Below are 22,297 nucleotides of genomic sequence, written 5' to 3'. Positions count from 1 at the left end.
GTCTGACTCTGTGCGACCCCATAGACGGCAGCCCACCAGGCTCCCCCGTCCCTGGGATTCTCCAGGCAAGAACACTGGAATGGGTTGCCATTTCCTTCTCCAATGCATGAAAGTGAAAAGTGAAAGTGAAGTCGCTCAGTCATGTCCAACTCTCAGCGACCCCATGGACTGCAGCCCACCAGGCTCCTCAGTCCATGGGATTTTCCAGGCAAGAGTATTGGAGTGGGGTGCCATTGCCTTCTCCGAACTCTTTGTAAGTAACTGATATAGAAATGCTCTCATGTCTGGGGACTTCCCTGGTAGTCCTGTGGTTAAGACTCTACATTTCCACTGCAGGGGGCTTGGGTTCGAACTCTGGTCACGGAATGGGCAGGGAACTAAGATTCTGCATGTTACGAGGCCAAAAAAAGAAAGAAAAGTCCATGAATGGAATAAAAATGAAAATAAAACATATCAATGTAAAAATTGTCTCATATCTGGTAGCCATTTGACTTAATTTCCCATCTGCTCCCCTAGCCTTGCTCTCCACCTCAACTCAGGGAAAAATCAATTTTGTCTCTACTTGGAATTTATCTCAGCATTCCTTTCTTCTGTTTTATAAACTATTTTGACTTTACTTTGAATTGATCATAACATCTGTCTGTTCCCTTCCTATCATATGAGCAAAAAAATTTTTTTACAGTTTAACATGTATTCATTTCAATATCTATACGAAAGTCACAATTGTACATTTTTTTCTGAAAATGATGTTAATAGGAATACAATATTCAACTCACTGCTGATTATTACCATTCATACAAGCCACACACATGATATTCATATGTTCACAGTATGTCTCTGACATCTGTATAACTACTGAAAGATTTAAAAACACTCTCCTTATTCTTTTTTCAAATAGAAGTATAAGCAATGTAATTTTATCTTTACTCTAAGTCCAAACTATTTAACTTGTTATCAAGAGAAACTATCCATCTTTTCTATCTTTTGCTCTCTAATTTGCTATAACATGCAATTTCTGATAAGGCAAGCCTAGCGTGAGATTTAGAGAGTCAAGCACCAAAGCTCTCCCTTATCCTCTTCTAAGTTAAAAAAAAAAAAAAAAAAAAAAAAAAAACCTCCAGTCTGATCTGAGATACCCAAGTGATAACGTTAATACTATTTACCCTACTTAATCTGAAATACAGGAAATCAGCATTAGAATTTCACAGGTTATAGAAAAGAGTCACATTAATTTAATTTCCTCCTTGATTTTTTTTGTTTTCCTTCAAATAATAACAGAAAAATTTAAGCTATCACCTCGGGAGTCACACACATCAAATATATCAGTCATCCAGGGTTGGAGCCCTGAAGATAATGGTATTCTTGCTGTCTCAAGTTGATATCTGTAAAAGCTTCAGTAAATTGCACTAAATGCTTCAGCTCAATCTTACCAGGTTCCGAAGGAAGCACTCTAAAACTGATCATAAAAAATCATTTGCTATCAAAAATGAGAACAATGCTTGTCATAGGGCAGGCTTTCAAGTAGGCTACAATGTGAGGGGGCCTTAGAGGAAAAATAATACATTTTCTCTTGAACCCACAGACTCCAATCGGCACTAGGGACGCTTGTTATTTAGTGCGACCTTTTTCTAATTAGATATAATTTGGCCATTTCTAAAACCGCTGACAACAGAGATTCTCTCTCCACTAGAGGACACTCTCTAACTTATTGAAAAAAAAAAACAAACTTTTTTTTTCAATTAAAAGGAAATTTCTTCCCTAATTAAAAGCATCAGCATCCAGAGATCTTACTAGTTGGAATTAAGAAACAGTGAGCATTTTGTTCTTAAATAAGATGGTGAATAGTAGTGGGGGGTTTAATTTCATTTGCACCATTAATCATGGATATTAAAATTACTTTAATTTTAAGTAAAAGCATTTCCATTTCCATCGTCCATTTAAGATAAAAGCAAAGTGGTTTACAAAACATATTTATCTTGTGTCATTGGTATACAGAATGGCTCTTCTTCTAGAAAGCTTTATTCTGAAATGAAGAATCTCTGTCTTTGTTTCTCTCTCTCTCACACACACACACACACAAAGTATCCTTGGAAATTGCTCAAGACATTTTACCCAAATAAGTATTAGGACCTATGGCACGTAACAGTTGCCAGGATCTAACCACAGAGAGTTATTTGAAAATCAGAGATTTAGCTAAGAATCCCAAAAGAGAAGAAAGAAATGAAAGAGATAGGTTATATTAAGCTCAGAGTTGAGGATGTTATTCCTGCAGGATGTAACAACGTCTGCTCAAATTTCAAGGGAAAAAAATTACAGAAAAACAAGACATGCACTTTTAAATTTGCTAACCATAATTCTGCTGTAGTGTCAGATTTCCTTACGAAAATGCATTTTATACTATCTTACAACATATTTCTGTCTATTTGAAGAACAAAACAAGTTATTTGGCTGGTCAGTAAATTGCAAGGGGATTTAAGCAACCACAAATAACCTGGAGGTAAATGAGTTCATGTACATACACAGTAATGTTCAAAATTCTCCAAGCCAGGCTTCAACAGTACAAGAACCATGAACTTCCAGATGTTCAAGCTGCATTTAGAAAAGGCAGAGGAACCAGAGATCAAATTGCCAACATCTGTTGGATTATCAAAAAAGCAAGAGAGTTCCAGAAAAACATCTACTTCTGCTTCATTGACTACGCCAAAGCCTTTGACTGTGTGGATCACAACAAAATGGAAAATTCTTCAAGAGATGGAAATACCAGACCACCTGACCTGCCTCCTGAGAAATCTGTATGCAGGTCAGGAAGCAACAGTTAGAACTGGACATAGAACAACAGACTGGTTCCGAATAGGGAAAGGAGTACATCAAGGCTGTATACCATCACCGTGTTTATTTAACTTATATGCAGAATACACATGGAGAAGGAAATGGCAACCCATTCCAGTATTCTTGCCGGGAGAATCCCATGGACAAAGGAGCCTGGTGGGTACAGTCCATGGGGTCGCAAAGAGTCAGACACGACTGAGTGACTAACACACACACATCATGAGAAATGCTGGGCAGGATGAAGTGCAAGCTGGAATCAAGATTGCTGGGAGAAATATCAATAATCTCAGATATGCAGATGACACTACCCTTATGGCAGAAAGCAAAGAAGAACTAAAGAGCCTCATGATGAAAGTGAAAGAGGAGAGTGAAAAAGTTGGCTTAAAACCCAACATTCAGAAAACGAAGATCATGGCATCTGGTCCCATCACTTCATGGCAAATAGACGGGGAAACAATGAGAGATTTTATTTTTTTTGGCTCCAGCATCACTGCAGATGGTGACTGCAGCCATGTAATTAAAAGACGCTTGCTCCTTGGAAGAAAAGCTATCACCAACCTAGACAGCATATTAAAAAGCAGAGACATTACTTTGTCAAGAAAGGTCTGTCTAGTGAAAACTATGGTTTTTCCAGTAGTCATGTATGGATGTGAGAGATGGACTATAAAGAAAGCTGAGCGCTGAAGAATTGATGCTTTTGAACTATGGTGCTGGAGAAGACTCTTGAGAGTCCCTTGGACTGCAAGGAGATCCAACCAGTCCATCCTAAAGGAAATCTACCCTGATATTCATTGGAAGGACTGATGCTGAAGCTGAAACTCCAATATTTTCGCCACCTGATGAGAAGAAGTGACTCATTTGAAAAGACCCTGATGCTGGAAAAGATTGAGGGCAGGAGGAGAAGGGGATGACAGAGGATGAGATGGTTGGATGGCATCACCTACTCAATGGACATGAATTTGAGTAAATGCCAGGAGTTGGGGGTGGACAGGGAGGCCTGGCGTGCTGCAGTTGCAAAAATTTGGACATGACTGAGAGACTGAACTGAACATACACAGTACCCCTGGTGAGTGAGTGCTCACAAGTTGTTAGCAATTATTACTATTACTACTGCTATCATTACACTGTGACTTAAACTTTTCTATAAGTGATGACTTACAGTTCAAGCATTGAATTAGGCCAAACTATGGAGAAGGAAATGGCAACCCACTCCAGTGTTCTTGCCTAGAGAATCCCAGGGACAGGGGGAGCCTGGTGGGCTGCCGTCTATGGGGTCGCACAGAGTCGGACATGAGTGAAGCGACTTAGTAGCAGTAGCAGAAGCAGCATGCCCTTCAGGAGCCTGGGGGTTGCATAGTGGAATTTGAATGAATTATTGGAATTTTTCCCACATCAACTAGAGAAAGGCAGGCAGTGGCAGAGCCTCTCCAGAATGGAGAGGAAATCTCAGGCATTTGAGAGGAAAGGGTGAACAAAATGGTAACATTATTACTGTACTGTTTTTAGATAGCTCAAAGATTCTTGCAAGGACTTGTATGCTAGCTCATGAGGGCTGCTTTCTAGATGAATGATCTAAAAGTTTCTTGCATGATAGGGGAGCCACATTTGTCATCCCCAAATGTCTCTTTGGCCTGTGGATTATCTCAAGCTGAAATCAAGGCCTGAAAGACTCAGCAAGAAACCCTGACTTCCCCCCTAACTGTGTAAAAGAATTTAGATAGAGGGCTTGTTCCTGGAATAGAGCTATCACCAGAGATATCTGCAATGGGCCAGGTGTGGTGGTGAGATGCTTTCTCTGCTTTCCTAAAGCAGAGATGCTTCCACTCTGCATTCCATGGTCTCTGCCTGGAGCAGCAAACATTTGTTTATGAAACCTTTCTTTTTCTATTTCCATGTGAATTGCTGTCTTCCTCTTTCAAGTCCCAAACCACTACCTCCAATATCCTCTTTTGTCTTTAGCTGAAGATGGTATTTAAGGCGACGGTTTTGTCCATTTTGGTGAGTTACTCAGTTTTCTTGGGTCTCTCCCGAGTATACATGTCATTATACTTTTGTTTGATTTTCTCCTGCTGAATTGTCTCATGTCAATTTAATTCTTAGACCAACCAGAAGAAACTAAAAGGGTAGAAGGCAATTTCTCCCTTCCTAGAAGCATCTAGAACAATTAATGGACACCAAGCTGAAGAGGAGGGACACATCAGGAATCAGCAAATATCTGGTGCCACCTGAGTCCTTCATCCTTGGGAGGTATGATGTTGTACCTGAGTGTTGAGAAAATGGGAATTATGATTATTATTTTGATTATATAGCATGTGGGATCTTAGTTCTCTGACCAGGGATGGAACCTATGCCCTCTGCAGTGGAAGTGCAGAGTCTTAACCAGTGGACCTCCAGGGAAGTCCTGAAAATGGGTATTATATAACAGAAGTAGGAAACTGATAAGTGCTCAATGGAAAACATTTAATTGCCAAAGAATGGATTTGCTCCAAAAGGTTATTCAGAAACTCTTGGTGATGATGTACAGGAAGAACAATTTGGGGGAATTTTTTTGAGTCAACATACATGTAAAATTCACCAGCCTAGCCATTTTTAAATGCAACAGGGAAGTAGGGCCATTTTTGCTCATTAGTTGAAAAAAGTAGATGGGAAAAGAGACTTGTGGTTTGCTTTCTGCCAAAGACATCAGAACCACTTATAATTGTATTCATTTCTAAAATTGTTTTGAGTTATCCACAAAATAGACTTTTTTTGGTAATGCAGGCATTTTTAGGTTTTTTGTTGTTAAGGCCTTAACTAATCTCAACTCTCTGTGATTGCATCTTGAGAAGACATCTCCTTTATTTTTGCTCCATTAATTACATAGCTGTGGTACTAAATCTCTCATCGATTTATTTTTAACTCTTGTGGTGCTTTCTCATCCTTCCGGAGATTCACATTTTTAAAACAAATTATTCCATTTTCAGCCTCCAGGGATATTTAAATCAGTCATTAACATACATAGAGAAAGCATTTGTCTGTGGCCAGCAAATTCGGTAGACCTTAGTTTCAAAAGCAACTGAAGCAAGAAAGAAAATAACAGAGGTAGAGGAAAAATAGGAATAGGAAGAGGAGGAATGAGAAGAAAAGGAAAATGAAACGAGGAGGAAAGGAAGGTATATTAGTGGTGGTGATGAAGAGCATTGTCCCCAACAGCTTATGCAAGTGTAAGTGTTACACTGAGTTTGCCATGTTCTTGAGTGAAGAATACTGCCAACTTTTTTGTGCTTAGTCTGTCTTCTCCAAACCCTGACTGATATCTATTGAGGCAGAGATCAATAAATGCCTCTCAGTGTCTATTATCCTTCTTCCTTTGAGTAATATAACCCCCCAAATTTTAGTTGGACACACAGCTACCAAGCTACAGACGATATTTCCTAGTTTCCTTTGCAGGTAGATGTGGCCAAACGACAGAGATGAGGCCAATGAGATAATGTGAAGAAGTGATGTATACAATTTCGCATTCATCTCCTTTATGATGAAGCCTCAGCCCTGGACTTTCTCCCTATTTTCCTGTAGGCTGGAAAGCAGATGTGCCAGTGAACTGGTTTCTGTCATATAGATGAAGACAAAAATGGTAGAGCAATAAGATGTAATGGACCTGGGTCCCTGAATGACATCATGAAACAGAATCATCCACCACTTTGAACTTCTCTATATTGGTCTATTTGGTGAGAGAAACACACATCTAGTTTGCTAAAGACATTGTATTTTGGGGTACCTTGTTATCTGATACCTCTAGAAAGGATTTTTTAAAAAATCTTCTGTCTCAGGCTGCAGTGTGGCAGGGTAATATTCATGCCACTATACCAAATAATTTAATCTACTTAGTGATATAGAGAAGAACCACATTTACCTCCTGAAACACAAGCTAGAATCAAGATTGTTGGGAGAAATATCAATAACCTCAGATATGCAGGTAACACCACCCTTATGGCAGAAAGTGAAGAGGAACTAAAAAGCCTCTTGATGAAAGTGAACAAGGAGAGTGAAAAAGTTGGCTTAAAGCTCAACATTCAGAAAACGAAGATCATGGCATCTGGTCCCATTACTTCATGGGAAATAGATGGGGAAACAGTGGAAACAGTAACAGACTTTATTTTTCTGGGCTCCAAAATCACTGTAGATGGTGACTGCAGCCATGAAATTAAAAGACACTTACTCCTTGGAAGGAAAGTTATGACCAACCTAGATAGCATATTCAAAAGCAGAGACATTACTTTGCCAACAAAGGTTCGTCTAGTCAAGGCTATGGTTTTTCCTGTGGTCATGTATGGATGTGAGAGTTGGACTGTGAAGGCTGAGCGCCGAAGAATTGATGCTTTTGAACTGTGGTGTTGGAGAAGACTCTTGAGAGTCCCTTGGACTGCAAGGAGATCCAACCAGTTCATTCTGAAGGGGATCAGCCCTGGGATTTCTTTGGAAGGAATGATGCTAAAGCTGAAACTCCAGTACTTTGGCCAGCTCATGCGAAGAGTTGACTCATTGGAAAAGACTCTGAGGCTGGGAGGGATTGGGAGCAAGAAGAGAAGGGGACGATAGAGGATGAGATGGCTGGATGGCATCACTGACTCGATGGACGTGAGTCTGAGTGGACTCCGGGAGTTGGTGATGGACAGGGAGGCCTGGTGTGCTGCGATTCATGGGGTCGTGAAGAGTCGGACACGACTGAGTGACTGATCTGATCTGATCTGAATCCTCTAGTAATTTCCCACAATACCTATATACAAAATACAGAAACAGAAAACTACAAATGCCCTTTTTGAGGAAGAAAGTATGGCATTAGAAATGAGTCTCTTTTTAAGAAAGAATGTGGCTTTAACTGGAGGAAATCTATAAGGAGTTTACTTAGGTTTTGGTTTACTTAAGGGTAATATAGTCAATCGGCTTCCCTGGTGGCTCACTGATAAAGGATCCGCCTGCCAGTGCAGGAGATGCAGGTTTGATCCCCGGGACGGAAAGATCCCTGGAGGAAGGCATGGTAACGCACTCCAGTATTCTTGCCTGGAGAATTACATGGATAGAGGAGCCTGGCAGGGTACAGTCCATGGGGTCGCAAAAGAGTTGGACATGACTGAGTGACTAAACAACAACAGTAATACAGTCAATAGCATCTGTTCTATTTTTGCTGTTGTTGTTTCTTTTGGTTTGGGTTTTTTTGAGGGGCCACACAGCATGTGGGATCTTAGTTTCCTGATCAAGATCAAACCCACAACCCTCGTAGTGGAAGTGCAGAGTCTTAACCACTGGACTGCCAGGGAAGTCCCAATAGCATTTGCTCTAAAACACATATAGTACCTTGTGATTTAAAAAGGGTGTTTTGTTTCATTGCTTCTTAAATGGACTGACTGTACTGAAATAAAAGGTCCAATTCCAATTACATTTTGCTATAGCTGCATTTTAATGAAACACCCTTCTCTAAGCTTCCTAACACTCAGGGTCTTAAGAGATAATTTGGATAGGCATAAATCCTGCTTTTCTTATCTTTTAAAAAATATAAGCCATAATCCTTAGGTTTATGTGGCTTTCAAGGTTAACGAAATATTCTCCAGGAAGTTTTATAAGCTTTTAAAACATGGCTAGTGTAGGACATAATGATAGCTCAGGCATGATGTTTATTTAAAATGTAAATGAACATTCAGTGAACTCACAGTTTTGTGTTTTCTTGGTTCCTGCCTAGAAGGGCTATTGTTGGTCAGCGTTATGTTAAAAGTACTCAGTGTAACTGCTGGTGTTTCATATAATGCTTTGTGTGCTTGTCTCTCCTTCACAGTGGTTTAGTAAAATGCTTCTGACAGCTTCTGAGCCTAAACTATACTATGAAGCTTGGTTTCTTGGTCCACATTTGATTGAAGGAGAAATGATAGCAGTTTGAAGTTTTTGTGCTGAGTTAATCAGGAAAAGTTTCAGAAGTTGATAGCATTCATATTTTCAGTACTTTAAAGAAATTCACTGTTATTTTCATTTCCAGCCTGCAAAACAGCTATTTCTTTCAGTTCTTTTCATTCTTGAAAAAGACATGTCATTCTCTTTGGAACCTGTGTCTCCCTTCTCAGTCTATTCTACCACTGGTGTCTTCAAAATGAGTTGAAAGCAACCCTGCTGTTCTCACTTTCATGCCTCTTTCCTGATCTCAGAACCTCAGGTTCAAGGAGATATTTCCCCCCCATGCTTAAAAGTATTTTTATTGTCTCTCAACCTGCAATTTCTTCTGAAGCTATGGTGTTATTATTAACTTTTTCCTTCCTTTTGGGGTTCCCAATCTCACTTTCTATAACTCAATTCTCCCTCATGGGGTTATCTTTACTTTTGGCCCTTTTAGCAAAAACCAACATCTTATTAAAACTCATACATACCCCAATACCAGACCAGACTGGTTGCTTTTCTGTAAGCTATTGAGAGATTTTCTATGTGATTTTTAATCACAACTGCCTTATGCAAGGCTTATGAGATGCTGATCCAGAAGTTTTATAACCGTCAAGATGTCTTCAATAAAAGAGACTACAATGTAGCATCTGAGACTTGCCAGCATCTAATAAAGGTTATCGCTTGAGAATATCTTTAAACTTTCTTACCTACAGAAAGTATATGATTTTCTGAAGTCTATTTTTGTGCCCATTACTATTATTCTGTGATTTTTAATGTATGTTCTAATATTGGCAACTCCCTAGGTGGAAAGTTATAGAAGTAAATGAAAATAACGGAATCTTCTTGTCTTTAGAAAAATGACCACTTGTATCATTGAAGACAGATGAATGCTTCCTCCACCTATTTCTGTTGTTCTACCTGTAGTTACATTAATAAGCTGTTTTTTTTTATCCCCTAACACTTGAGTCTCAAGCAGAATGCCCTTAAATACCCCTAATCGATATAGGTAAAATAGAGCAATTACTTCTAAATGTTTTCCAGGAAACCCTGGTTACTTTTACACAGCCCAAGATAGAGGACAAAAATAAAGTCATTTGTTCATATCTGGATGATATTTTATAACAGTAGGTCCTTGGTGCTAGCTGTTGGAATATGCTGTATTGAGAAGTTAATGGCAAGTTTAGTTAATAGGATGTACCTTCTGAATCAACAGCATCTTGAGTTAATCAAAATACTCATTGATCTGATTAACTTGATCAATCTGATACTTTAATTTGCCATGACCATGCCCATCACACAGTAAAACAACATAACTATAGCAAAAATTAAGACAAAATTAATAAAGCTATTAAACCCAACCAGATTCTTGTGAGTAGAAAATTGCAGTGTTAAACATTACTTAATTAGTACTTTTTTCTGGCACTACTTAGCCCAAAGATACGCTCCTTGAGTTATTCATTTGAAGTAAGAGAAAGATGCTTAAGATTCCACAGAGGAAGCTTTAAAGCATTTTGACATATCTTGGTTATTTCTTTCTTGTCTTCTTTGCCTTTATTTTTCAAAATTTATATAATGTAGAAATAATGCTTTTATAATTTAGGAAAAAAATTAACAACAGCATTAACATGTCATAATACATTCTACTTCAAGGTAGCAGAGCAGACCATGCACCATCTTCTTCTTCTAACTCTTTTCTCCAACAGTTTACAGTCATAGAAGGCTCTTGAAGAAACACCTCTCCCTCAATCTAGATCTGCTCTGTGACTCGAAATATGCTGAGAAAAGTACAGCTGTAAAGACTATAGATTAGTGATACTCCTTGGAATCACAGCATTAACATATGTATTAGAGAAGACACCTTTCAGGCTTCCCTGGTGGTCCAGTGGTTAAGAATCCATCTACCAATGTAGGGGACACAGGCTCAATCCCTGGTCTGAAAAGATCCCACCTGCTGGGGAACAACTAAGCCAGAGTCCCAGCTCCTGAAGCCCACATGCTTAGAGCCCGTGCTCTGAAACAAGTGAAACCACCACCACGAGAAGCCTGTATACCACAATGAAGAGTAGCCCCTGCTCACCACAACTAGGGAGGGAAAGCCCGCACAGCAATGAAGACACAGTGCAGCTAAAACTAAATTCATTAATGAATAGAGGAGACATCTTTCTCATCCATAGTTAGGGACTATGGGTTTTTCCAACACAGGTAAAATTTTAAAATCAGCCTTGTTGAAAGTGTGTTCATTTTTAGGCTAGCTTTCCTCTTTTCATCATCTTACTCCAAAAACAGGGGTTTGGTACAGTATGAATGAAACCCTTCCACTTAAGAGCTTTTTTTCCCCCCTAGCAATAAATAAGGTTATAACCTGTAGCAACACTTGTTCTTCTTAGAGAGCCAAACAAGAGGTGTGAACAGTATTTATGCTTTCTATTTTACTAAGGCAAGCACTGTCACTTCCCTTTGTTCAATTACTTTCTTAAAATTTTCAGAGAGCCTCTACTCTGACTGTAACAATCAAGACTATTCATCTTAGAAAAATATGGCCTGAAAAAAAGTGGAAAGTAGACATATTTCCTTTCAATATTAGGAATGGTTATTTGGGATGGGAGAGAGAGAAAGGTAAAATGAATATTTGCATACATACAGGTAAGCAGTGCCCTTGGAACAGTTGTGATGATAAATAAGCTGATTTTTTTTTATCCCATCCTCTAATTTCTACATTACTTCCTTCACTGATCCTCCGAGTGCCAGTATGTTCATGAAATACAATGATTACCAGACCCCTCACCCTGGCACCCACCATGGCCTGCCACCTTTGAGACTGCATATTGTGCTGCTGCTAAGTTGCGTCAGTCGTGTCCAACTCTGTGCGATCCCATAGGTGGCAGCCCACCAGGCTCCCCTGTCCCTGGGATTCTCCAGGGAAGAACACCGGAGTGGGTTGCCATTTCCTTTTCCAACGCATGAAAGTGAAAAGTGAAAGTGAAGTCGCTCAGTCGTGTCCGACTCTTAGCGACCCCATGGACTGCAGCCTACCAGGCTCCTCCATCCATGGGACTTTCCAGGACAGCTTTGTAATGAATTGTCTGACTTGACTAGGCTGAACTGCATTTCCCAGAATTCCATTGTTTTGTATGTGCCCAGTTAGGGTAGGCTACAAGAGAGATTCTCTCACACTAGTGGAAGGATGGAAAAGAGGGAGCAGCCATTTTGGAGTGTGAGTTTGTATGTGTGTCTGACCATGTGTACATTGTTACTGATGAGCTGACGTGCCTCACTGACATGAAGTAGCAGTTGGGCCTGAAATTGCTCTTTTCCCCTGGGTCTTCTGCCAGTGTCTCTGACTCCGGCACCAGTGGTGTGTGTTTAGCTCTATGATAAAGGGCCCTGGATCATTCTCTTTGGTAAGCTTAGAGGCAACAAGAACTTGACATGGGTTTCAGTCCGTCCGAGGAGAATTCAAGCCTGCTCATTCTCTCCCCACTTGATGGCTTGCCCTGTGGACTGCAATTCCAGCTTGTGCTCATTGGGTTCTATCTCACTTATTATCTGACTCTTCCTGACTTCCTGCCTGTGAACTTCAGGCTTCAGCATGAGATGCAGAGACAGCCATGTGAAGACTGCTTAGTTAACCTCCCCTGCACAGAAGTAAATTTATATGTATAACATGTTGTTTTAGTTGCTAAGTCATGTCAGACTCTTTTGCAAACCCATGGACTGTAACTTGCCAGGCTCCTCTGTCCGTGGGATTTCCCAGGCAAGAATACTGGAGTGGGTTGCCATTTCCTTCTCCAGGGGATCTTCCCAATCCAGGTATTGAACCTGTCTCCTGCATTGGCAGGTGTTCTTTCCTGCTGAGCCACCAGAAAAGCTTGTATAAACATATACATGTATGTATACATTTTCTATGTTGGCTGTTTCTCCCTTTAACCCTCTTCACATGCTTTGCATTCATGGATGGGATCATATAGATCAATAAGCTAGATGTCTTTACCACCCACAATTTTACTGATCTCTAAATTTAAGTCTTTGGCTAGGGCTTTTCTTTTACATCTTTTTTTATCTCCTTGTCTCTTTACCAGATTGTAAACTTATATAAAAGCAAGAGTTGCATTTAAATAAAAATTTATGAACTGTACACCCTCTTATTTGAGCTCCAAGGACTCCGGGGACATCATTAGTGACAGTGTAAAAGTTTCAGAGATTAAATCCATAAGGAAACACAAGAGCTTTTTCCTTGTCCTATGAGGATTCACAAACAAATAAGCAAACAAGATAACAAACAAAAAGTCTTCAATGCCAGAGAACTAGAAAATGCTGTCCTATTCTTAGGAACTACTTACAGTAACACATTCTTGTCAATACTGAAAAAGTAACTGTATACTTAAGTGAGAGTCTAAGGTAGGTAAATTAGAAGCTAAATCTAGGCAACTATATCAAATCACACTTGAGTGTGATTTATTTGAGAAAATAAAATGTGATATGTAATCAATGCCATGATATTATATTTAACACTTTCAGAACCTATGAGCAACTATACCTAGATTAGTGCAAAGACTCATAACTGCCCAATGGACAATTTCCCTGCTGCTGCTAAGTCACTTCAGCTCTGTGCGACCCCATAGACAGCAGCCCACCAGGCTCCCCCATCCCTGGGATTCTCCAGGCAAGAACACTGGAGTGGGTTGCCATTTCCTTTCCCAATGCATGAAAGTGAAAAGTGAAAGTGAAGTCGCTCAGTTGTGTCTGACCCTCAGCGACCCCATGGACTGCAGCCTTCCAGGCTAGTTCCGTCCATGGGATTTTCCAGGCAAGAGTACTGGAGTGGGGTGCCATTGCCTTCTCCTGCATTATGTTTCAAATCTGTATGAAATTGAATGAGTATGAATGAGGTAGGCATGCATGTGTGCATGCTGCAAACAAAATAAAGGACTTCCAATGACTATGAAGGGAAGAGAAGTGTCAGTCGCTCAGTCGTGTCTGACTCTTTTTGACACTACAGACTGTATCATCTGTCCATGGGATTCTCCAGGCAGGAATACTAGAGTGGCCTACTCAAGGGGATCTTCCTGACCCAGGGATTGAACCTGTGTCTTTGAGTCTCCTGTATTGGCAGATGGGTTCTTACCACTACTGCCACTTGGGAAGGCCCATGAGGTATGTGTAAAATTACTTACTAAAGACTTTCTATGTTTAGCAAACTCATCGAAATGGTATTAATAATCACATAAAATTAACGAAGGCTTCCCTTATAGCTCAGTTGGTAAAGAATCCGCCTGCAGTGCAGGAGACCCAGGTTCGATCCCTGGGTTGGGAAGATCCCCTGGAGAAGGAAATGGCAACCCACTCCAGTATCCTTGCCTGGAAAATCTCATGGACAGAGGAGCCTGGTGGGCTGCAGTCCATGGGGTCACAAAGAGTTGGGCACAACTGAGTGACTAACATTTACTTACTTAAAATTAATGAAAAAATTTCCAAATCTTCACTGGCTACAAGATAAAGTTTTTTTTTTTTTTTTAAGATACATTACATTGGTATTTGATTCATCTCCTTTCTGCTTAAAAAAAAAATCATATCCTTCTATGTAAACTGAGGAAGATTTTCATAGGTGTTGCAACTCACATTATAAATCAAACCATCACACTCATCCCTCTTAAGTGAAGATTTTCGTGTAAACATTGGCTTCCTATTCATTCCTAAGAGTGTGTATCTTAATCTTTTGGGTAAGTCATAGGGAATAGAAGCCTCCTTCTTAAAATCTACACGAATATAACAATGTCCATCAATAACATCTCCAACACATCCATTTAAATGAGACTTCTTAGAGGAGGTTCAAAGGATCCTGAGACTCACAGCTTGTGAGGACTAAAGTTTAGTTTGGACTAAAAAGACTTTTAGTGGATATTAATGGCGACAGCTTCTCAGTTTCTGTTCATGGTCATTTGGGAAACTATCAATAGGCCTCTTATCCTGAATCAAGAGACTATGGAAGCTTAGACCTTCCTCAGGGGCAGAGGAACAGAGGGAAATTTGACCCAAAGCAAAGACTTGACTGTTATTCTACTGGTGTAAAGTGAAAGTGTTTGTCGCTCAGCGGTATCTCACTCTTTGTGGCCCTATGGACTATAGCCTGCCAGGCTCCTCTAGCAGGCTCCTCTGTCCATGGGATTCTCCAGGTTGGAGTGCGTTGACATTCTCTTCTCCAGGGGTTTTCCTATTGGTACTAGCATCTTTTATACTATTTTTAATGAGTTGATTTGAATAGTTCATAAAAAAGAAACTGAGAGTGAAAGAAAGAGAAAGCAGCTTATGTATAAAAGGATGGTTATACACAATGGAACATGCTGCTACTGCTAAGTCACTTCAGTCGTGTCCGACTCTGTGCGACCCCATAGATGGCAGCCCACCAGGCTCCCCCGTCCCTGGGATTCTCCAGGCAAGAACACTGGAGTGGGTTGCCATTTCCTTTCCCAATGCATGAAAGTGAAAAGTGAAAGTGAAGTCGCTCAGTCGTATCCAACTCTTAGTGACCCCATGGACTGCAGCCCACCAGGCTCCTCTGTCCATGGGATTTGCCAGGCAAGAGTACTGGAGTGGGGTGCCAGTGCCTTCTCCAACAATGGAACATAGGAACCCCTTTACCAAGAGGAGGAGGCTAGCACTGATGCAGCCCTCATGGTGCTCCAGTACACAGGACTCAGGGGCAGTGAACCAAGAGAAGAGATTTCAAACCTGGCTGTGTATCACTGTAGCCCAGAAACCAATGAACTATTTATTTAATAAGCTTTCATGATGACTCAGGTGCATAGCAGGTTCTGGAACCTCTGGGTTTTTATCTGCCTTGACAGAAATGAATGAACCTGAAATACTAGAGGCAGTGGATGGGGCCTTCAGAGTGTGTGCAATGCCCAGCAATTGCATATGCCACAGTGTAATTCCCAGCTGGAACCTGAGTTGTCTTGAGTGGATCAGAGTAATCACGAAGGTTTGAAGATTCACATGCCTAGAAATGGTGTTCAAGGAGAGCCTCCAAGACTAGCAGGTAGATCTGATTAAAGGGTGGGCAGAATTTATGAGAAAATTGTGGACTGGCACCCTGGGTTGGCTAAAATCAGGTTAAGTTGGGATAAGTGGATAAGCCTTGATTTCTCAGTGGTAGGAGTTGCTAAATAGTACAATAAAGTCTAATGATCTGCATTTTGGAAAGCAGACATTTTCTCTGGAGACTATTGAAATGTAGTTAGCATGATTAGGATCAAATCATCATCTTTTTCTGGGGGCAGAATGAATTTGGTGGAGGGCTTCCCTGGTGGTTCAGTGGTAAAGAATCCACCTGCCAATATAAGAGACACGGGTTTCATCCCTGGGTTGGGAAGATCCTCTGGAGAAGGAAACAGCAACCCCTCCAGTATTTTTCTCTGGGAAACCCACGGACAGAGGAGCAGGGAGGGCTACAATCCCGGGGGTCACAAAGAGTCAGACACGACTGAGCAACTAAATAACAACTGTTCAGTTCAGTTCAGTTGCTCAGTCGTGTCTGACTCTTTGTGACCCCATGGACTGCAGCACGCCAGGCCTTCCTGTCCGTCATCAACTCCCAGAGGTTACTCAAATTCATGCCCATTGAGTTGGTGATGCCATCCAACCATTTCATCCTCTGTTGTCCCGTTCTCCTCCTGCCCTCAATCTTTCCCAGCATCAGGGTCTTTTCAAATGAGTCAGCTCTTTGCATCAGGTGGCCGAACTATTGGAGTTTCAGCTTCAGCATCAGTCCTTCCAATAAATATTCAGGACTGATTTCCTTTAAGATGGACTGGTTGGATCTCCTTGCTCCAGGGACTCTCAAGAGTCTTCTCTAACACCACAGTTCAAAAGCATCAATTCTGTGGAACTCAGCTTTCTTTATAGTCCAACTCTCATATCAATACATGACTACTGGAAAAACCATAGTCTTGACTAGACAGACCTTTGTTGGCAAAGTAATGTCTCTGCTTTTGAATATGCTGTCTAGGTTGGTGATAGCTTTTCTTCCAAGGGGGAAGCGTCTTTTAATTTTATGACTGAAGTCACCATCTGCAGTGATTCTGGAGCCCCCAAAAATAAAGTCTGCCACTGTTTCAACTGTTTTTCCATCCATTTGCCATGAAGTGATGGGACCAAATGCCATGATCTTTGTTTTCTGAATGTTGAGCTTTAAGCCAGCTTTGTCACTTTCCTCTTTCACCTTCATCAAGAGGCTCCTTAGTTCTTCTTCACTTTTTGCCATAAGTGTGGTGTCATCTGCATATCTGAAGTTATTGATATCTCTCCCGGCAATCTTGATTCCAGCTTGTGCTTCATCCAGCCCAGCGTTTCTCATGATGTACTCTGCATATAAGTTAAATAAGCAGGGTGACAATATACAGCCTTGACGTACTCCCAATTTGGAACCAGTCTGTTGTTCCACATCCAGTTCTAACTGTTGCTTCCTGACCTGCATACTGATTTCTCAGGAGGCAGGTCAGGTGGTCTGGTATGCTCATCTCTTTCAGAATTTTCCCGAGTTTATTGTAATCCACACAGTCAAAGGCTTTGGCATAGTCAATAAAGCAGAAATAGATGTGTTTCTGGAACTTTCTTGCTTTTTCCATGATCCAGCGGATGTTGGCAATTTGGTCTCTGGTTCCTCTGCCTTTTCTAAAACCAGCTTGAACATGTGAAAGTTCACGGTTCACGTATTGCTGAAGCCTGGCTTGGAGAATTTTATCATTCCAACAGCTACAGAGTATTCTAGTATGTGAATCAGAGCTTATTTCACCAATTCATATTCATGAATATTTTAATGTAACTTTTGGTACTTATTATTATCAAAAGGGCTGTACTCAACCTCTTTGAATAGATATCTTTACAGTAAAGTATAGCATATATTTTTAAATGGGTCATGGATAAATATAGGAAGTTTGAAGAATAAATTTGAAACTGGTGAACATACGCAAGATAAATGAGGAATAACAATCTGAAATGATGAAAGGTTATGACAGTCAAGAAATTTCATACCCACACTTTCAATCAGTAATAAACAGCAGTGAATCTAGTTTCTTATTTCAAATAGGATTTTTAACATGGTGATGTAAATGAGCCTCCATTTTAGCATCTGGCACATAAAAAAACCAAAACCAAACAAAACATGAAGCTATGTTCCATGAAACCATCACTATTCACTGACATTTTAAAATCAATCACACACATTAAAAAAAAAAAAACATTTTTTTAACCGTTTAAAAAGACAATTTGTGCTACTGAAAAAAAGCAAATAAATAAATCTTGGGAATTCCCTGGTGGTTCAGTGGTTAGGACTCTGTACTCTTACTGTGGAGGTCCCAGGTTCAATTCTTGGTTGGGGAACTAAGATTCCACAAGCTTTGTGGGGTGGCTAAAAAAGAGAGAGAATATAAAATTCATCTTGGAAGTATCATTTTTGGAAGTGAATTTCTTTTTTTTAAATTTTATTTATTTTTTTAAAATACAAATTTATTTATTTTAATTGGAGGTTAATTACTTTACAATATTGTCGAAAATTTGGTTGAAAACTTGGATTGTAAAGATGCTAGAATCTATTTGGAGACAAAAGAAGGTAGCCTAGCTGAAAAAAAAATACATGCCCTTGTTTTTTAATACTAAGAAGGGACATCTTTTAAAGTACTCAAAATCAGTGTAGAACAATTGCCTGCTAGATTCAGATTGCTTCTATCATTTCTTATAGTTTTATTACAGGCTACAAAAGGGCTGTACTAAATCTCTAGATGATTTGATGTTTGATGAAGTCTTTGATTTCCAATATCCAGAATGATGATTCCTATGAAGATTTGTGAAGAACTGATGGAAAATAGTTGCTGAGAAGTTTTTCAGCAAGGTATATATTTTTTTAGTGAGCAGGAAATTGGAAAAGTAACTAGAAGGATATGTACACTGAAAGAGTCACATCAAAAAAGATAGAGGTAAAGTATGGTATCCATCATTGGAGCTATTTTTTACCCCAAATTTCTCAGCTACTGTATTGTTCACAAAAGACACCATCTCAAAGAACTCACCATCTTATTCTTTCACGGAGCTCAACCCAGTGGTAAAAATAATAAATTGCATAAACTGTGGTTGAAATTTCCATCCTTTAGACATACTGCTATCATAATGTGAAGTAACCTTAAAAGCCCATTTATTGCACATATGTGTGATATATGGCACAGGGAAGAATTTTCAGACTCTATGCATAATTGTTAATTATCTTTATGGAGACAACAAACAAATAAAACACGACTGTGGCAGAGACTGGTTAGCCATTCACCAGCCTTGTATACCTTTCCTTCTAGGCAGACAGCCACATAACATTACCAGCCTTCCTTGCAGTCAAGTGTAGCCATATGACTGAGTTCTGGCTAATGGAATATGGGCAGAAGTTCTCAATGAAACTTCCAGGCTTGACCTATTCGTTCTATTCCTCCTCCCTGCAAAACTCACTCATTTCTCTAATATCCATCCAGGATTTCAACACCCAAGGTGAATTTGGAAGCCGGGTGTTGAGTGTAACAGAGTCTCTATGTTCCTGGGTCTCTAAATGATGGTGTGGAACAGAGCACTCTACCAACAGTCCCTGCCCCAGTGGACTTTGTTTCTTGTGATCCAAAAATAACTTGTAATATATTAAGCTCCAGTGAATTGCTCTGTATTCCTGCATTAGAACAGTTATCATTATCTTAAGTGATACAGTAAGGAAGAGTAGAAACCAAGATAAGACTTTCCCGTCAAACTGAGCCCCCATCATTAACAACTGTAAACAAAGCTATGAATATTTTTATTACTCATGATAAATTCACTACAGTGAAAGTGAATATTGAGTGTTGGGTGAAGAGTTCATGAGGATTATGAGTAGTTTACGATTCTTATTTGATTGACAAATTCAAAATTATACCATAAGTCCTAAAAATAGAACTCCAACTGTCATTGTTTTCTTAATGATGAAGCCTTTTAATTTCTCCCTGAGGCAATAAGGAAGACTAGCCAGTATATCATAGACCATTTACATCCATCATTGTACGGGAGACAGGAATCAAGATCATCCCCAAGAAAAAGAAATGCCAAAAAGCAAAATGGCTGTCTGAGGAAGCCTTACAAATAGCTGTAAAAAGATGGGAAGAGAAAAGCAAAGGAGAAAAGGAAAGATATACCCATTTGAATGCAGAGTTCCAAAGAATAGATAGCAAGGAGAGATAAGGAAGCCTTCCTCAGTGATCAATACAAAGAAATAGAGGAAAACAACAGAATGGGAAAGACTAGAGAGCTCTTCAAGAAAATATTAGAGATACCAAGGGAACATTTCATGCAAAGATGGGCTCAATAAAGGACAGAAACAGTAGGGACCTAACAGAAGCAGAAGATATTAAGAAGAGGTGGCAAGAATACACAGAAGAACTGTACAAAAATGGTCTTCACAACCCAGATAATCACGATGGTGTGATCACTCACCTAGAGCCAGACATCCTGGAATGTGAAGTCAAGTGGCCTTAGGAAGCATCACTACAAAAAAAGCTAGTGGAGGTGATGGAATTCCAGTTGAGCTATTTCAAATCCCAAAAGATGATGCTGTGCAAGTGCAAAACTCAATATGCCAGCAAATTAGGAAAACTCAGCAGTGGCCACAGGACTGGAAAAGGTCAGTTTTCATTCCAATCCCAAAGAAAGGCAATGCCAAAGAATGCTCTAACTACCACACAATTGCACTCATCTCACACACTAGTAAAGTAATGCTTAAAAGTCTCCAAGCCAGGCTTCAGCAATACGTGAACTGTGAACTTCCAGATGTTCAAGGTAGTTTTAGAAAAGGCAGAGGAACCAGAGATCAAATTGCTACAATCTTCTGGATCATGGAAAAAGCAAGAGAGTTCCAGAGAAACATCTACTTCTGCTTTATCGACAATGCCAAAGCCTTTGACTGTGTGGATTATTAAACTCTGTGTGTTTATTTCCACAGTAAACTGTGGAAAATTCTGAAAGAGATGGGCATACCAGACCACCTGACCTGCCTCTTGAGAAACCTGTATGCAGGTCAGGAAGCAACAGTCAGAACTGGACATGGAACAGACGGGTTCCAAATAGGAAAAGGAGTACATCAAGGCTGTATATGTCACCCTGCTTATTTAATTTATATGCAGAGTACATCAGGAGAAACGCTGGGCTGGAGGAAGCACAAGCTGGACTCAAGATTGCTGGGAGAAATATCAATAACCTCAGATATGCAGATGACACCACCCTTACGAAAAAAAGTGAAGAAGAACTAAAGAGCCTCTTGATGAAAGTGAAAGAGGAGAGTGACAAAGCTGGCTTAAAGCTCAACATTCAGAAAACTAAGATCATGGCATCTGGTCCCATCACTTAATGGCAGATAGATGGGGAAACAGTGGAAACAGTGGCTGACTTTATTTTTCTGGGCTCCAAAATCACTGCAGATGGTGACTGCAGCCATGAAATTAAGATGCTTACTCCTTGGAAGGAAAGTTATGCCCAACCTAGACAGCATATTAAAAAGCAGAGACATTACTTTGCCAATAAAGGTCCATCTAGTCAAGGCTATGGTTTTTCCAGTGGTCATGTATGGATGTGAGTGTTGGACTATAAAGAAAGCTGAGCGCCAAAGAACTGATGCTTTTGAACTGTGGTGTTGGAGAAGACTCTTGAGAGTCCCTTGGACTGCAAGGAGATCCAACCAATCCATTCTAAAGGCGATCAGTCCTGGGTGTTCATTGGAAGGTCTGATGCTGAAGCTGAAACTCCAGTGCTTTGGCCACCTCATCCGAAGAGTTGACTCCTTGGAAAAGACCCTGATGCTGGGAGGGATTGGGGGCAGGAGGAGAAGGGGACAACAGAGGATGAGATGGCTGGATGGCATCACTGACTCGATGGAAATGAGTTTGTGTTAACTCCGGGAGTTGGTGATGGACAGGGAGGCCTGGCATGCTGTGGTTCATGGGGTTGCAAAGAGCTGGACATGACTGAGCGACTGAACTGAACTGAACTGAACTCTGGGTGAGTTCACCTATTAAGAAACCTTAAGGTAGACATTAAAATATCTACCCATAGCCTGAAAAAGTAGCTCTTTTCCACCTCTTAACATTATTTTGGGTAATTATGTTTAGAAATTTTTCTGACCAAGATCAAAAGATTTAAAAACAAAAACAATCTCTTGCTATTTGTATCCTCATAATGTAATATAAGTCTTTTGAATAAAATATTGTGACACCCCATCAGAGAAGTCCTGAAATGAGTGTCAGCGCAGTTTCTTTTAAATTGAGAGATTCAATATAATTCGATCTCACTCATTAACCAGTGCAAAAATAAGCTTACAGTGGTAGATTATTTTTAAAAGTTTTAATGTGGAAATAAGCATAAAAGGCCCAAATTGGCTCCACTGTCAGGTCTGCTGGTGTAGAAAGCTGAAGAAACACAGCTATCACATATTTCAAACATGGTAAGTTATTATGCAAACTGTTCAGAGTACAATTTTTTCTTAACATTAAGTGCTTTATGCAAAACAGTT

General features: G+C 40.0%; 1 protein-coding gene and 1 non-coding gene across 4 annotated transcripts in view; one reads left to right on the top strand and one right to left on the bottom strand.

Moving 5' to 3' along the window:
• Nucleotides 1–22,297, bottom strand: part of IL1RAPL1 (interleukin 1 receptor accessory protein like 1) — a 1,454,732-nt gene that overhangs the window by 69,090 nt on the left and 1,363,345 nt on the right. The window lies entirely within an intron of this gene.
• On the top strand, nt 18,042–18,114 carry TRNAK-CUU (transfer RNA lysine (anticodon CUU)). The gene has a single exon. It is a non-coding gene; the product is annotated as a tRNA-Lys (tRNA).

Source organism: Bos grunniens, chromosome X (genome assembly GCF_055505025.1).
Source record: "Bos grunniens cultivar Pamir isolate PY7600 chromosome X, Bosgru_T2T1.0, whole genome shotgun sequence".
In the NCBI taxonomy this organism is placed as follows: Eukaryota; Metazoa; Chordata; class Mammalia; order Artiodactyla; family Bovidae; genus Bos; species Bos grunniens.
Note: the sequence above shows the minus strand (reverse complement) of the source record. Positions and strands in the feature narration are given on the sequence as shown.